The 16,781-nt window shown below is 54.4% G+C and overlaps 1 protein-coding gene and 1 long non-coding RNA gene across 2 annotated transcripts in view; one reads left to right on the top strand and one right to left on the bottom strand.

Moving 5' to 3' along the window:
- Positions 1-16,781, bottom strand: part of SPSB1 (splA/ryanodine receptor domain and SOCS box containing 1) — a 79,334-nt gene that overhangs the window by 36,811 nt on the left and 25,742 nt on the right. The window lies entirely within an intron of this gene.
- Positions 11,568-16,781, top strand: part of LOC116566253 — a 21,092-nt gene continuing 15,878 nt past the window's right edge. The window contains exons 1-2 of the long non-coding RNA XR_004275816.1: positions 11,568-11,578; positions 15,879-15,888. This is a non-coding gene — a long non-coding RNA (uncharacterized LOC116566253). The remainder of the gene's footprint in view (positions 11,579-15,878; positions 15,889-16,781) is intronic.

Here is a 16,781-nt window from a genome sequence, read left to right as displayed (position 1 = left end):
GTGCTCACCACCACGCCTGGCTAACATTTATATTTTTAGTAGAGACAGAGTTTCATCATGTTGGTCAGGCTGGTCGTGAACTCCTGACCAGGTGAATCTGCCCGTCTCAGCCCCACGAAGTGCTGGGGTTAGAGGGGTGAGCCACCCCTCCTGGCTCCACAACATTCCTTTAAAGCACAAAGATACTTTAAAGATTACCCAATGAAAATCTACCATTTTACAAAATGGTGCGTTTTACAGGCCCTGTAGAAAACAATATGGCAAAATACTCAAGACAGAATCACTCATGTGACCCAGTAAAGCCCCTTCTGGGTATACACTCAAATACGTGCAAAGCAGGGCCTCGAACAGACATTTGTACAGCCACGTTCACAGCAGCGTGTTCACGATGGCTCAACGGTAGAAGCAACCTGTGTCCATGGACGGATGAACGGAGAAGCAAAATGAGGCCCGTCCCTGCGATGAAGTATTACTCAGTCTTCAAAGGGAAGGACGTTTTGACACGCTATATGAGTGAACCTTGAACATGTTATATGAAGTAAAGTCAGCCAGTCACAAAAAGACAAATACTTCACATGATTCCACTTACATGAGGTATCCAAGCTGATCAGATCCACAGAGACAGAAAGTTGAATGGTGGTTGCCAGGGACCATGGGGAGCAGGAACGGGGAGGGAGTGACTAACGGGCAGAGTTTCCAGTGGGGAAGATAAGAAGGTTCTGGAGATGACAGCCTGGCCAACGTGGTGAAATCCCGTCTCTACCAAAAATATAAAAATTAGCTGGGTGCGGTGGCAGGCACCTGTAATCCCAGCATCTCGGGAGGCTGAGGCAGGACAATGGCTTGAGTCCGGGAGGCGGAGGTTGCACTGAGCTGACACCACACGCCACACTCTGGCCTCAGCAACAGAGCAAGGCTCTGTCTACAAAATTAAAAAATAAAATAAAATGTTAATTTTATGTTGTATGTATTTGCTACAATTGAAAATGCTTTGTTTTATTCAAGAAATAAAAACCCAAGGCATGAAGATTAGGTGATGAAAGGAGTCCCTCTGTCCTCACGCTACTGGGACGAATGGGGAAAGGTGTGAAGGAATGCAGCTGAGCACCCCCGGCCAGGCCACCTGCCTCTAAGCTGGCCGGCAGCCAGGTCCTCTCTCTACATTGAGCTGTTTCCCCAGGAGCCACGCTGGAGAGGAAAACCAGCTGGGCAGAGGGAGAATGTCACGATTTATTTGGCTCGTAGCCTCCTCGGGCCTCTTTGCCAACCTCTTTCCTTACCATTGGAATAAAAAAAAGAGGACTGTGCTCTTCCCTGGGCCGCTTTGAGGGTCAGCCTACACTGGAGGAGGCTGTGCACGGCAGGCTCACACCATAGGCGCTTCAGGAAGCTGACAAGGAGGGCTGGGGGGGGTGGCTCATGCCTGTAATCCCAGCACTTTGGGAGGCCGAGGCGGGCAGATCACCTGCGGTCAGCAGTCTGAGACCATCCTGGCCAACACGGCGAAACCCCGTCTGTACTAAAAATACAAAAACTAGCCAGATGTGGTGGCGTGCACCTTTAGTCCCAGCTATTTGGGAGGCTGAGGCAAAAGAATCACCTGAACTCAGGAGGTGGAGGTTGCAGTGAGCCGAGATTGCGCCACTGTATTCCAGCCTGGGCGGCAGAGCAAGACTCCACCTCAAAAAAGAAAAACAAAAAAGCTGACAATAAGACAGAACTGGAAGTAGAGGTGGACTTGAAAAAGGAGATAAATGCATTTAAGTGCAAGCCCTAAATGGCTAAGAAGTGGGGACAGGCTGCTGTCCGGGAAGCGACACAGGCTGTGCTGGTCCCTCTGGGAGCAGACACTGAATAGGGTGGACCAAGGTTCCCACCGAAGAAGGTGAGGTGTTTCCATGTTTCTCGCCATTTTCCCCTGGAGTTTGTACCTGGGAGGCCGATTCTTGGACCCTGGGGGTTTGCTGGTGCCTGACGCAGCCTACGAGGGCAGGAGCTCAATCAGCACTTGCTGGTGGAGAGCACTGAAACCAAGCCTCAGCCACGGAGCCCAGGATGGTTCCAAGGTGCCAGGACCACCCACGGAGGACCACCCGCGGCAGATGCCCTCTCCTGCGTCCGCCACACTTCCTGTGGTCTCCGTCACCCTTCACGTGCTAAGGCTGCAGAGCCAGCTCAAGCTGACTTCAGGCCTGGCACCTGCAGGAAAACTGCTCTTCCAAGATCATGACCTCCTAATCGATAAATTGAATGGGACCAAAAAACAAGCATCCTCTCTGCCTCTCAACCGTGTCTGAAAATACCATGCCCTTGACCTGAAATGCTCCTAGTTTTGTGACAGTATGTGACTCACTCTCTAAGGTTCTGTCGCAGCTCCTCTGCCGTTCTTCCTGTTCCTTACACAACAGATGTTTTTGGGGGTCTCTCCCTGTACAGGGCCTCCCTCCGTGGGCTCCTTTGCTCTCGTGACCCCAGGGATTGTTGCCTGCGAACTTGACCTGTCCATCAAATAGCATCTTCCCAGCGGTGACCCTGCCCCCGACTCACACATCCCCTGTCGCCTGAACAGCCTCCTCCCACCCTCCACATTGCTGCCAATTTCTGTCATTGACTTCCAGTTCACCCAGGTTCAAACCCGTCTCCCTGGATTCCTCCTCTTCTTGGCTTCCCACATTAGCGCCCAATGTTGTGTTTTTCTTTGTTTTTTTTTTTTGTTTTGTTTTTTTTTGAGACGGAGTCTCGCTCTGTAGCCCAGGCTGGAGGGCAGCGGTGCGATCTTGGCTCACTGCAACCTCCGCCTTCCTGGTTCAAGTGATTCTCCTGCCTCAGCCTCCCGAGTACCTGGGACTACAGGTGCACACCACCACCCAACTAATTTTTTGTATTTTTAGTAGAGATGGGGTTTTACCATGTTAGCCAGGATGGTCTCAATCTCCTGACCTCGTAATCCGCCTGCCTCAGCCTCCCGAAGTGCTGGGATTACAGGCGTGAGCCACTGTGCCCAGCTGAATGTTGTAAATTCCTCCCTCCATAATGGCTCAATCCCACCTTCACTCTCATCGCCCAGGTCATCACTGGCGAGGCCACTGGAAGCGTCTCCAAGTCTCTTACATCTCAGCACACTCAAACAAGTCTTCCTAAAATCACTGAGTTTTTTTTTGAGGGGTAGAGTTGGGGTCTCACTATGTTGCCCAGGCTGCTCTCAAACTCAAGCAGTCCTCCCACCTTGGCCTCCTGAAGTGCTGGGATTATAGGCATCAGCCAGCTCTCCTGGCTGAGGGTTTAATTTTGAAGATCTGTAATTCAAACACGTATAAAAACTTCACGTATTTTTAACATTCAAGCTGTCAACAGTTTGACACGTTTGTTTTTGGACCTTTTATTGCACCACAGCCAGAGGATTGGAACAGACAATACAGAGAAAAAGTAAATGCAAACAGTAAGTAAACTTGCAGGAAAAGCAGCTCAACCTCCCAAGGAGACAAAGGGACATAAAAGAAAAGCAGCAGTGAGATCGCACGTATGTTGCACCCTCCGGGTTGCTACAGAGTCAGTATAGAGACGGTGCCTTCTGCCTACAGGAAGTGGAGAACAAGTACCCTCGTGGCTGTGGGATCTGAATCCCGCAGCTTTGGGGAAATGAATGGGCAACTGATCCGGCAATTCCACCCCTGGAGCATGAGCCCGTAAGAATAAGAGCGCCGGCCGGGTGTGGTGGCTCACACCTGTAATCCTAGCACTTTGGGAGACTGAGGCAGCTCACCTGAGGTCAGGAGTTCGAGACCAGCCTGGCCAATATGAAGAAATCCTGTCTCTACTAAAAATGCAAAAAATTAGCTGGGCATGGTGACGCGTGCCTGTAATCCCAGCTACTCAGGAGGCAGAGGCAGGAGAATCGCTTGAACCCAGGAGGCAGAGGTTGCGGTGAGCCGAGATCGCGCCACTGAGCAATGAGTGAAACTCCATCTCAAAAAAAAAAAAAGAACAAGAGCACCAGTAGCAGAAGGAGATCCATAAATGGTGTTTACGATAGAGGTGTGGCCACTTCCTGCCACTCCAAATCAAGTGCATCGCACCATGAACCATCGTTACGCAGCAATTAAAAAGACGAGGTGGAACCACATCAGTGAGCCCAGAGACATTTCCACAAGCATTCAGCAGGAAGAGCAGGAGAGAACATGAAAGGAGAGCCCAGGCTAATAAAACAGTGGCATCCCCGAGATGCAGACGTACGGGTCGGTGCTGGCAGGGAGTGTGAAATTATTCTGGGTGCATCATCCTTCCATAAAAGGTTTATGTTGTTGCTTTTTTTAAGTATGTAAAAAAAGACCCAGAAAATTACAAGTGTTGGCAAGGATGTGGAGAAACTGGAACCTTTGTGTATCATTGATGGAAATGCGAAATGGCGCAGCTGCTGGACACAGCCGGGTGGTTCCTCAAAAAACTCACAACGGAATCAGCCTACAATCCAGGGACATACTCAATGTTACTGAACTGCATGTCTTAAATGGTTAAGATGGTAAATTTTATCTTTTTGTATATGTTACCACTATTTTTAAAAGAAATGTTCAGAAGGACATCAGTTTGGGAAGGGAGAGAGGAAGGAGAGGAGAAAGGGAAGGGTATAGGCAAACCCAAAATACTCCCCTGAACATGTCGTGAAGTTAGGGATACGTGTATCCGCATCACAGGGTCAGCTGGCAGGTATTACTGTGGTTCCCTTGGGGTGGTAGGATGACAGATTGGCAAATCTTTATAATAATAATAGTAATTATTATTATCTTTTGAGATGGAGTTTTGCTCTTGTTGCCCAGGCTGGAGTGCAGTGGCATGATATTGGTTGGCTGCAACCTCCGCCTCCTGGGTTCAAATGACTCTCCTGCCTCAGCCTCCCAAGTAGCAGGGATTATGGACATGCGCCACCACACCTGGCTAATTTTGTATTTTTAGTAGAGATGGGTTTAAGTGTGTTGCCCAGGCTAGTCTTCAACTCCTGACCTCAAGTGATCTGCCTGCCTCAGTCTCCCAAAGTGCTGGCATTACAGGCTGAGCCACCATGCCTGGTCTGGTACATCTTTATGTGTACATATCAGGAGTCATTCAGATTCTTCTCGATGAGCAAGCACTAGCAAGTATTTAAGCCACCAATCTCCAACAAACTACAGTGAGAAGAGACACCCTGTGTCCTCGGAATGGAGGTAAGAGACCCATGCGGATGGTCACGGTTCCCTTTTCCTCTTTGCAAAATTGTGTGGTCACCTGCTCCTGAGCCACTCTGGACCCGCTGTCCTGTCATCTACAGCAGTTTTCTCCCTGGGCTCTAGGAATCAGTCCCAGAAAAGATTCCAGCAGCCTCACAGTATGAAAGTTTTGAGAAGAAGTGTCTGTAGAGTCACACTACCCACAGAATGTTCTCTTCTACCTCCACACCCAAGCCCACCATCTCCACGGCCCACCGCCATTTGTCCAAGGCGGAGGCCTGGGAGGTCTCCTGGACTCCAGCACTAACTTCCTGTGTCGTTGCTGCTGTTGTTATTTTTGAGACGAGGTCTCACTCTGTCACCCAGGCTGGAGTGCAGTGGCTCGATCTCCACTCACTGCAACCTCCCCCATCCTGGTTCAAGGGATTCTCCTGCCTCAGCCTCCTGAGTAGCTGGGACTATAGGTACATGCCACCATGGCTAATTTTTGCATTTTTTTTTGTAGAGATGGGGTTTCACCATGTTGGTCAGCTGTCCAGCACTCTCTTTTGATGGGCGGCCCCGCCCATCTTCCCAAATGCTCTCTCCCCTGCTCCCTTCCTGGGACCCTCTCACCTGACCTACCCACCACCGTGTGCCACCTCCCCTGATGTCCCCATCACTGCCCTCAAGCCCTCAGCATGAAGTTTCTGGACTGAGACTCCCACCCCTGTCCACCCATCCAGGATCTTGCCTTTCCTCCCTCTCCAGCTGTGTCTCCCCCACCCACAAACCCCTCAACTGGCGGCACCTGAGCTCCAGGCAGACTGACCCACCTGCACTGCTTCGTACAACTGCCCTCAGGTGTCTTCAAGTCTCCCCCTTGGGAGGCCTTCCCCGCCACCGCACCCCCCACGCAAACTCCTACACATCTGCCAGAGCTCTGGCAAGTCTTTCTGCCCTTGACTGACAAATTCCAGCAAGCGCAGGGTCCACCCCTATCAGGGCAGAGCAGTGGTTTTCTTTTCTTTTCTTTTTTTAGAAATGGGGTCTCGGGGCCGGGCGCGGTGGCTCAAGCCTGTAATCCCAGCACTTTGGGAGGCCGAGGCGGGTGGATCATGAGGTCAGGAGATCGAGACCATCCTGGTCAACATGGTGAAACCCTGTCTCTACTAAAAATACAAAAAATTAGCTGGGCATGGTAGCATGTGCCTGTAATCCCAGCTACTCAGGAGGCTGAGGCAGGAGAATTGCCTGAACCCAGGAGGCGGAGGTTGCGATGAGCCGAGATCACGCCATTGCACTCCAGCCTGGGTAACAGAAGTGAAACCCCGCCACAAAAAAAAAAAAAAAAAAAAAAAAAAGAAATGGGGTCTTGCTCTATCACCAGGCTGGAGTGCAGTGGCGTCACCTTGGCTCACTGCAACCTCCGCCTCCTGATTTAGCTGCCTCAACAGGCGCACACCACCACACCCAGCTAATTTTTGTACTTTTAGTAGAGATGGGGTTCCACCATGTTGGCCACGCTGGTCTTGATGTCCTGACCTTGTGATTTGCCTGCCTCAGCCTCCCAAAATGCTGGGATTACAGATGTGAGCCACCGTGCCTGGGCAGAGCAGTGGTTTTCAACCAGAGTGATTTTACCACCCTCCCTTCTCTACTCCAGGACATTTGGCAATGTCTGGAGACACGTCTGGTGGTCACAATGTGGGGTGGTATCTGGTGGGTGGGGGCCAGGGATGTTGCTAAACACCCAGCAATGCCCGGCACAGGCCCCACATGGACAATTCCCCTGCCCTATGGCAACGGTGCCACAGCAGTGCCGGGAAGCCCCGACGCAGAGTGGGCTTTAGGTGAAAGGATGCAGGGTATTCTTAGGACAAAACCACCTTCGTGTGCCCAGAAGCACTACCTAGAACCCAGCACGTGCAACCTGGGGTCAACTCCCTGGCTCTCCCAGGCCAGAAGGGAGGCAGTCAGCGGGAGCTCAACACTCATCCCAACTCGCTCATCAGCCTCTGGGTTACCCCGAATGAGACGTTTACCTCTCTGGGCCTTAGAGTCCCTGTTTATAAAATAAAGCGTTGAAAGAAATCAGCTCTTCCCCAAAGTGGCCTTGACAGAGTCTTAAAGCACTTGAAATCATTTCTGAGTGGGGGGAAACATTTATCCCCTTCTAGAGAGTCATAAAGTGCATCAGCATCTTAAAGGCTCTGGGAAGTCCTGCAGGGCAGAAACTCAAGGGTTCTGTTCAACTGTAGCAGTTCCCAAACTTGAAGAACAGGGACATTCTTCCTGGAGCACATCTTTGCGAACACCATGAGAGATGACAGTCTAGGGGACCTCCGAATGTCTTTGGCTCGGCGGCCTCAAGATTCTATTGATGAGCCAGGCGCCGCCTCCTCCCTTGGCCCCTGTACGGAATCCTCCACACAGTGTGTTCATCTGGCTCTAAAGGAGGGGGTGTCACGGTGTGTGGCAGAGCTGAGATGTTTACCATGTGATATAATGGCTGTGTATCACCTGCTCCAGCTAAGCAAACTCTCTGAAAAGTCCACGCCGTGCCCCCGAAATCCTCCCAAAGCCTAAGTGTGATTGGCACACTCCACGAATCCAAAGACAGTGGCCTGCACTTTGGTGAGAAACTGAGGCTGGTCCTAGGCCCCATTAGGGCCCATCCTCTTAAATCTAGACCAGGGTTGGCCAAATCACACCCAGAGGCCAAACGTGGCCCGCCGTCTACTTCCGGAAGTGAAGCTTTATTGGCACACAGCCAGGCTCACGGTTTACATGTTGTCTGTGGCTGCTTTCATGCTCCAAACAGAGCTGAGTCGTTTCGGCAGACACCATGTGGTCTACCAAGCCTCAACAGTTACCATCTCGCCCTTAAAGTGTGCTCATCGTGGTTGAGACCCTGGGAAATGGTGAAGAAACAGGGGTCAAATCTCTCCCCGAAACTCCCCCAAGACTCAAGTGCCTGGATCCGGGTGCACTGGGGGGGCCAGCGGCTCTTCAAACACAGACAAGTGCTCAGATGCCGCTGTCTGCCCAGCCCGTGCCCAACCCTGCCCTCCCCGTCCGCCTGCTCTGCCTTGTAAGGTGCATTCCCCATGGTGCAGCCTTTCCCGGACCCCCGGTGACACCCCCTTCCCTTCACACACCAGAACCCCATCTCCAGTAGCTATCATTCTCTGACTGGCGATCGACTTTTAAGCATGTGCCGGCCGAAGACTTACACACTCATGCATATGTGATACTCACATGCTTCTGTATCAATAGATTATATACATTACGAAACACACATCCCCAAAATAGAAATGAAACCAGATGAGATAAAAATAGCTACCAATTTCTGCCCACACTGGGGTGGATCTTCCTATGAGCGGCCGCTCTGGAGGCTATGGGCTTAGAGGACCACCCTGGGACCCTCGGAAGCGCTGCTCGTGGGTATAGGGGGTGGTGCCCGTCTCTTCCTCGGGAAACGACAGGAGATGCATCTAAGAATGAGGAACCATCCCAATGCCCGCCCTGAGCGCCTGCCCCTAAGCCACGACCCCCCAGTACAAGGAGGCTGGGGTTCTTGGGACCAGTTTCCTCTCCAATCTGGAAGACTGGAAAGGGCTGTAAGCAGGAAAGAAGGGGTTAGGGTCCCCCCCACCACTGCCACCAAAAAAAGGCGCCAGCTGCTCCCCTGGCAGCAAACACCCTGGTGCATTCAGGGGGATTTTTGTGTTTTGACTCAGAGGCAATAAGTCTTTCCAGTTAATCCAACGCAGTCTAAACTGCAGGAATGAGGAAGCCCCTCAGAAGCGGCTGGCTCACCATGTCTGCTCGGCCAGTGGGAGGGAAGACGGCTGATGATCAGGCTGCTGTTTTTCTCTGGAGGCAGCTGACCAAATGGCTTCCTTCTGGAAGGTGGCACAGGAGCCACTGCAAGGCCTGTGGTCCCCCCAGCTCCCTGGGGCTCTCAGACTCTCACCCCACCTCCTACTTGGAGCCCACCCAGCCGGACCACCAGGGAGAATATTTGGCCACATGCAGACAGCGACCCTGGTGGTCATGAGGTGAATCTCCCGCCTCCACGTCCCCTCTGGTCATGCCTTTAGCTGCTGTGCCCGGGTGGTGTGAGGGGACTCCTCCGACACCCACTGACTTTTCTGTGGCCCCTTCAGAGCCTTCAAGAGCTTCCACGGGGTCAGGTCTGACTGGCCTCGAGTGTCTCTACCTCCACCGCACAGGGAGACAGGATCAGAAAAGCAACCTGCCCAGCCCTCCGGGTGGTGCTGGGAACAAACGCAGACCTTTCCAAGGGTCCTGCGGGATGGTTCTTTGTTATTCAAGAAGTCTTCTCATGAGCACCAAAGCCCCAACCAATAAAAGGCAGGGAAGAGTAAACTCAGCCCCACTGAGAGCATTCCACCTGACCTCCCCATGCAGCAGCTGGCCCAGCCAACCTCCAGGGGACAGATGGACTGAGGGACATGCAGGGGTGGAGTGGGACAGGTCACTCTGACCTCAGGGAGCCCACATTCCTCCTGGCCAGGACCCAGGACACTCTGTCAGCTCCTTCCCCCATGCTCTCCTGCCTGCACCACTGGCCTTCCGGCTGTTCCTGGCACCTGCCAAGCTCCTGCCTCAGGATCTCTGCACTTCCCACGTCCTCTGCCTGGTTCTGGGCACACAGAACCTGAGGCCCCAGGTGGCCGTTTCCCAACTTCCCTCAGGGCTCTGCTACGAGGTCACCATGTCACTAAGGCCTTTTTCAGCCATACTGCCCAAGTGGCAAACGTCCTCTGCCCCCATGCCATGCTCTGAGCTTCCCCACGGTACTTCACAATGTTGACATTCACTTGGTTATCTACTTAAGGCCTGTCCCCCATGAGAGCACGGGGGCTGGGACTCGGTCTTGTTCACGCTGTGTCTCGGGGCCTTTTACAGAGTAAGTGCTCGGTACGTGCCTGCTGAGTGACTCTCTGTTCCACGGTGCCACCTGCCCATACCACCATGCTCTGCAGAAACGCCACTCCCATGAAAGCAGGGCCTAGGGTCTCCCACATCACTTTTCTGAGAAGGTGGGCAGGCATCCATCTCTCTGTCCCTGACCTGCTATGGAACCTTCCCCACTGGATCTAAAGCTCTCCTGCCCCAGGTCAGCCATCCAGGGCCCTCATTCCTTGCGAACTCAGTCCCCAGAAGTGGCAAGAGCTCAATCCTACACAGCCCAGACCATCCCCAGCATGCAGGGCTGGCGAGACCCAGGGAGCGGGGACAGCTCTCCACCTGTACTGGCGGAGGTGGGGGACAGGGGCATTGGCTCAGGCCGGATGGCACAGCACAGGTCTTCTTGGATGCCCAGTGCCCCGGCTGGGGGAAGCCCAGCCTGCAGTGGGAGCAGAGGAAGCTTCGTCTGGCTCCACGTGCTGAGCCCACACCGGCTGTCCATTCAGGAGGCAGCAGCCAGTGAGTGTCTCTGCCTCCTGATGGGGCTTCCTGCCCACCACAGACCAGCTCGAAAGTGCCTCCAATCCACCAGCCCACCAGGCCAGGTGTCCCCGCTCTCCCACCCCACTCCGTTTTCCAAAAATGAATGTGTCTGGTCCGGATCCGACAAGACCATGCTGGCTCCACGGCACGAGAAACAGGCTGGTCCCAAACACAACTGTCTGGCTGGTGTCAGCTCTCAGAAGTCCAGGGCCACAGGGGTTTTCGTCACAGCGAGCTGTGGCTCGGAGGTGGCTGTGCTCATTCCCAGAGAGAGTCTGGGCTCCAGGAGATGCTGGCTGGCCGCCGCCTCCTGCCAGGAGCCACACACAAAGTGCCCTTTATGGGAACAAGACAGGCCGGGTGCTGGCAGTTCCAGCCTCAGGGAAACCCAGGTTTGGGTTTTCTCCGAGGGCACAACCAGGCTTTTGTCTTGACTCCCCTCCCTACCCAAGCTGGCTTCCTCGTCGGACACACCGAGTCCCGGGCCCACAGCCCTCTACCAACCCTCCAGAGGCACAGAGAGACACCACGGAGGACAGCAAGGGACCTGCACCAGGCACCAGACACCCCCACAGTCCTCATCACAGCCTCAATGAGGACCTACCACGTGCTGAGCCACAGGATCGTGGCAGATCTTGCTGCAGAGCAGAGCTGCAGGCGGCATACCGCCAGCGGCTAATCGGGACACAATTCATTGATGTCACCAAGAGCTGTGAGTCCCACTATGTGCTGGCTCCATGTGGTGGTAAGGACAAAGTCCCTCCCACCTGGGGCCCATTCCAGCTGCATCAGAGGCGCCCACTTACTGGAAGAGAAAAAGAAGTGATTAGCTACCAGAAATACGGGTCTCCACCCTGGCATACAAAAAAGATACAGACTGAAAAACCTAGAAAAACAGGTGTGAACTGCCGGGTGTGGTGTCTCATGCCTGTCATCCCAGCACTTTGGGAGGCTGAGGCGGGAGGATCATGAGGTCAGGAGTTCAAAACCAGTCTGGCCAATATGGTGAAACTATGTCTCTACAAAAAATACAAAAATTGGCCGGGCATGGTGGCACATGCCTATAGTCCCAGCTAGTTGGGAGGCTGAGGCAGAGAAATTGTTGAACCTGGGAGGCGGAGGTTGCAGTGAGCTGAGATCGTGCCACTGCACTCCAGCCTGGGAGACACAGCGAGGCTGTTTCAAAATAAAAACAAAAGGAAAAGAGGTGTGACTGTGATGGAGAGATGTACGCTGCCCCCAGGACGGGTTCCTCTGCCCGAGTTTGGGCTGTCAAGGAGAGCTCTGGGTAGTTACCTGCACATGTCCCACCTCCTTGGGGCCTGCACCCTGGCTCTCTTTCCTGTAGGAAAAGACCCTTGGAATTTTGCATGGGCCACAGATAGGACGGATCCAGGAGGAAGGGATGGGAGAAGGCCCTGGTTCCAAGGTCCCACCTGATGCAGCCCCTGCCGTCCATGGACGACAGCAGTAGAAATGTATTCCCCACCACCCAGGAAGCTAGCAGCAGAATGACATGGCATCGTCTCCCTGAGGCCCGGAGGACCAGCCACCTGGAGGCCCTCCAAAGGCCGAAGCCCCAGAATCTGCCCAGCATGGGCTCTTGGTGCCTGAAGATGCGGCGGCAGTCACGGGTGAGACCGTCTCCATGTGGGCAGGTGCGTCTGGCATCCTCCCTTCTCCACTTTGTTCACATCTGGATTCCACGAAGACTAAACACTGAGCTCCAATGAAGCCTCTGCGTGTGGACAGGGCTCCAGGCCCCGCCATGAGGGCAGCATGGTCCACCACTGGCTTCTGACCTTCAAGGTCAGCCTTGATACCCAGTGCCAGGGTGAGCACCCTGAGATCCCCTGAGATCTCTGCCAACGACTCCAAGGGAGGCTCCACAGCCAGCCAGGGGGAGACGTGGAAAGTCCCCAGAGACCCCACAGAAGGCACATCCACTGCTGAGCACCCTGCCAAGGGGCTGGGGCCAGAGAGGGGCCCAGTAGAGCCACAGCCCCCCTCGGCTCAGCGGGAACTAGTCTGTTTCATCCAGACCCTCAAAGCTGCCAGCCCAGCCAGGGCACTCCATGAGAGCAGAAAGGCCAAGCGCTGGGACAGAGGCCCCGTGGATACCCCTCTCCAGCACGGCAGTGCGAAGGAACGTCCGGCAGGCGGCTGTGGAGATGGCAGAGTCCTCGAAGGCCAGAGCTGGGGAGGGGTGGCCACCCAGCCCGTCTACCACCAGCATCAAAGAGTGACAGCCAGACACTGTCACTGCGGGGAAGGTCACATCTGGGTCAGTGCTGGCGGCACGGGAAGGGAGTGACCTGTTTCCAAGGCCCATTCAGGAACCTCCCTGCGAGCCCAGACGTCTGACACAGCCAGACAACAAAAGAAAGAGTCTGAGAAGAGCATCCGGGCGGGTGGAGCGGGTGCGGGCTGGAGGTGTCTGGTGACCTAAGGCGGTGCTTCCCTCTGCTGACCATCAGACCGGTCAGAGCAAGACTCAATCTCCAAGTCACTGTCGCTCTCCAACACCTGCCACCTTGTGTGCTGGCTCTCCTGAGCCTCCAGAATATTCCAGTCACAGTGGAACCTGCAGGTGGTCCTGGCCTGACTCTCCCCAGCCCACCTCCCACCTCTGTCTGGCAATGATGCCACTTTTCAGAGGCCCGAAAGAAAACTCATCAGCGACGAATCCTAAGCCCTCATCATGATGCCATCTCTCCTCAATGAACCATCAGATTAGGGCTTTCAATGCCTCTGGCCAAGAGCCCAGTAGGCAGCAGGCCATGCAGGTGAGCAGGTGCCTCTCGGGACAGGAATAACAAAGGAGAGTTGCTGAAAACGTTCAGAAAGGAGAGACAGGCACAGGTGTTGGAGCCTTCAACCCTGGGTTCTAATCCCGGCTCTGCCCTAACCTGGCTATAACCTGAGAGACTTTCCAAACCTCAGTTTCCCCACCTGCAAACCAGGAAAATTAACCCCATCTCAGGGGGATGATGTGGGGATGGGACAAGATGATGCTGGTACCCCACTCAGCCTGGTGCATTTTTAAGTGCTGGTTAAAGAGAAGCCACAGAGAGGAGTCCAAGACAAAGAGGGAGCCAGCCTCGACCACCAGGAGCTAAGTCCTGGGAATGTGGGTGGTTAATGAAGAGCCATTCAAGCCTCTTACAGGATGGGCGCTCAGGGAGTGCACAGATCTACGCCACCTGCCCAGGGTGGTTCCCAGGTACACATCCACTGGGGGGTACCGTGGCCCATCTGTAAAACCGACATCGTGGTTGTCCCCTATAAGGTTAGAGGTGACTGGAGAGCCCAGAGCAGGATCACTTGTCAATGGCGCCTCTGCATATTCATCTCGCTGCTGTCATATTCCCAAGCCCCGCTCTACCCATAAAACACCACCCAAGATGCTTCTGCCGCCACAGAGCTTCTCCTGTGATCTCTGCGGTGCCCCCCGCCAGCCTCCCAGCCTCTCAGAGTCCTCCTCCCCTGCCGGCTCGAAGTCATGTGATCCACATCTTAAGATCTCTGCCATCAGGCTGGTCCTGGAGTCCAGGGCACATGACAGTGACAATCAGCAGCATATTTTTTTAAAAAAAGATGGTGAAGCTCACGGTCGCCAGGTTTCAGATGTGAAGAAATACAGCATTAGTGAGCTCCTGACTCCCTCACTGACTCATCAGCCTCTCAAATGCCCTCTTCCCCATTCTGAGCTGAATCATTGGCACACAGTAAGTGTTCAGTAAAGATCTGGAGAACAGAGCTGCTGAGACACTTCTCATCGGGCACCAAGGTGATGAGCAACAGGTCAGGACAAGTTAACGTGAAATCCCACAGGATCTGCTCTCTCCCAAGAAAGGGCCCTGGAGCTTGGAGCCTACCCCCTGCCACCAGGCCATCTAGAGCGCCAACACACAGACATGCTTTCTCTGTAAAGAGCTCTTACTTCACCCTGAATGTGCCACCAACCCAGAAACTCGACGCTTGCAGGAGTCAGCTAAGCCCGAAGAATGTAAATGTTTAAGGCCCACCGCCTGGGACGCCGCGGCAGACTAAACTAAGAAGGTTTAAGAGCTTTTTCCAGCTTTGTATTTTTGGGGGATTTTTTGGTTGTTGTTTTCTTTGGTGGGGGGGAGAGGAGGAAAGGGCTGAAAGGGAAACAGAACTATTTCTAGTACCTGTAATTACACGGCTGCTTTTTCCAGCCAGAATTCCCCGCACAGCACCTCCCACTGCCTTGGCCTGGAGGGTGGCAACCAGGGACCCAGGAGCATTTTGAGAAGGGGAGGGGGCCTTCCACTGGAGCCTGGGCGGTTGGCCCCTCCCCATCTGGCCAGCCTTTCTTTTTTTTTTGAGACAGAGTCTTGCTCTGTCACCCAGGCTGGAGTTGCAGTGGGGCAATCCTGGCTCACTGCAACCTCCACCTCCCCGATTCAAGCAATTCTCCTGCCTCAGCCTCCCGAGTAGCTGGGACTATAGGCACGCCACCACGCCTGGCTAATTTTTTGTATTTTTAGTAGAGACGGGGGTTTCACCATGCTGGCCAGGCCAGTCTCAAACTCCTGACTTTGTGATCCACCCACCTCGGCCTCCCAAAGTGCTGGGATTACAGGCGAAAGCCACCGTGCCTGGCCCAGGCCAGCCTCTCATGGCCAGAGCTCACTCTAACTCTATCCTGCTAAACCCGGCACAGGGCGCTATAGCTTCCAAACCACTACCAGTGACATAAATTCAAAATCCCCCACGAGGAAACAAAACACGAAGACACCCTCCAGGCACCTTCAAAAGGAGGGTCGTGCCAGCCAGAACCCAGAGAGGTGAGCCCCAGGTGCAGTCAGGTCCCTAAGTCACCAGGATACAGCAATGTCTAGGAAACGACTAGGTATGTGGGGCAAGTCAGTCTCTCCTGCTCCACTGCTCCAAATACTTGCAAAATGGAAGAGGACTGCATGCTTCCTCTGTGTATCCAGGAATAAGTTAGAGGCAAGGAGCAAGGCTACCTTATACAAAACATCGCAGGAGCAGCGTGCTGTGGAATGCCAAGAAAAAGGGCTTCTGCTGGTCATTGGGGGGGAGGTCCCAATCAAATGGGGCAATGGAGTCACCCCACATCTGCACACACCTGGGGCAGGGCAGGGGGAGGAAAGGTGAAAGGAGGCAAAACCCCCTGGAGCTTTAAGCCATCTGGCTGGGGTGGAGGAGGTGACGCAGACAGAGGGCAGTCCTGGTCCAAGACGCAGTCATGGCTGCTGGCTGCCCTGCAGTCTGTCTTGAACAACCCCCTGCCTAGAACAATGCTTGGCACACAGTGGGTGCTCGGCAAATATTTGTAGAAGGAAGTTTCTGCCATGCAAATTTAGGAGGAAGGCAAAAGAAACTATGGCGGGGGGTGTGGCCGGTGAGAAGCAGACGCTTAGACACCTGGGGTCCCTGGCAGCCGGCCCTGAGCAGGTGAGTCTGGCTGCACACACAGCAGGAGTCACATGGCCCAGTGGGTTCAAAGCACAGACTCCCCTCCACCCCTCTGAGAAGTTAAGGGTCCTGCCTCTGACCCCAGGGACAAGGCCTGCGGGTGGCCAGCTCAGGGGCCAGCCATGGCCCTCCCAGAAGGTCTGAAGCTGGATGCTTGGGGACACAACAGGTGAGGAGGCTGCTTCCCACCTGGGCCAGGTAGAGGGTGGCTGGGCCAGCAGCTCCAGTGGCCACAGGAACAGTAGGTGTGGATGTGAACGCTCACTCAAAGGCTCATGGAACCAGTCACCCTGCCACCCCAGGCCAACTCCCTGCAATGCCCTCCCCTCACTGCAGCGGACCTTTGGGGGCTGCTCGTGTTGCAGATCTGGATGGGCCGGACAGGCCAGACAGGCAGGCTTGGCCTCCTGTGGAATCCTCTGCACCAGCCGGAAAGGAACATCAGCCACCAAGAGACACGGCACGTGTGAGGCCGGACAGCCAGACCCAAGTGCTCCTCACCTCTTCCACTTGACTCCGGGGGGGCAGCAGTGGCCCAGGAGTCCCGCAAGTAGGGCATAGGGACAGCAGGGTCTGGGGGCCTCTCCTCCCACCCCTGTACTTCGAGATCCCAGAGGGAGGAGGGGGGAGGAGGGGGGAGGAGGGGGG

This window comes from Sapajus apella, unplaced genomic scaffold, assembly GCF_009761245.1.
Source record: "Sapajus apella isolate SASKATOON/1434 unplaced genomic scaffold, GSC_monkey_1.0 scaffold43, whole genome shotgun sequence".
Lineage (NCBI taxonomy): Eukaryota > Metazoa > Chordata > Mammalia > Primates > Cebidae > Sapajus > Sapajus apella.
Note: the sequence above shows the minus strand (reverse complement) of the source record. Positions and strands in the feature narration are given on the sequence as shown.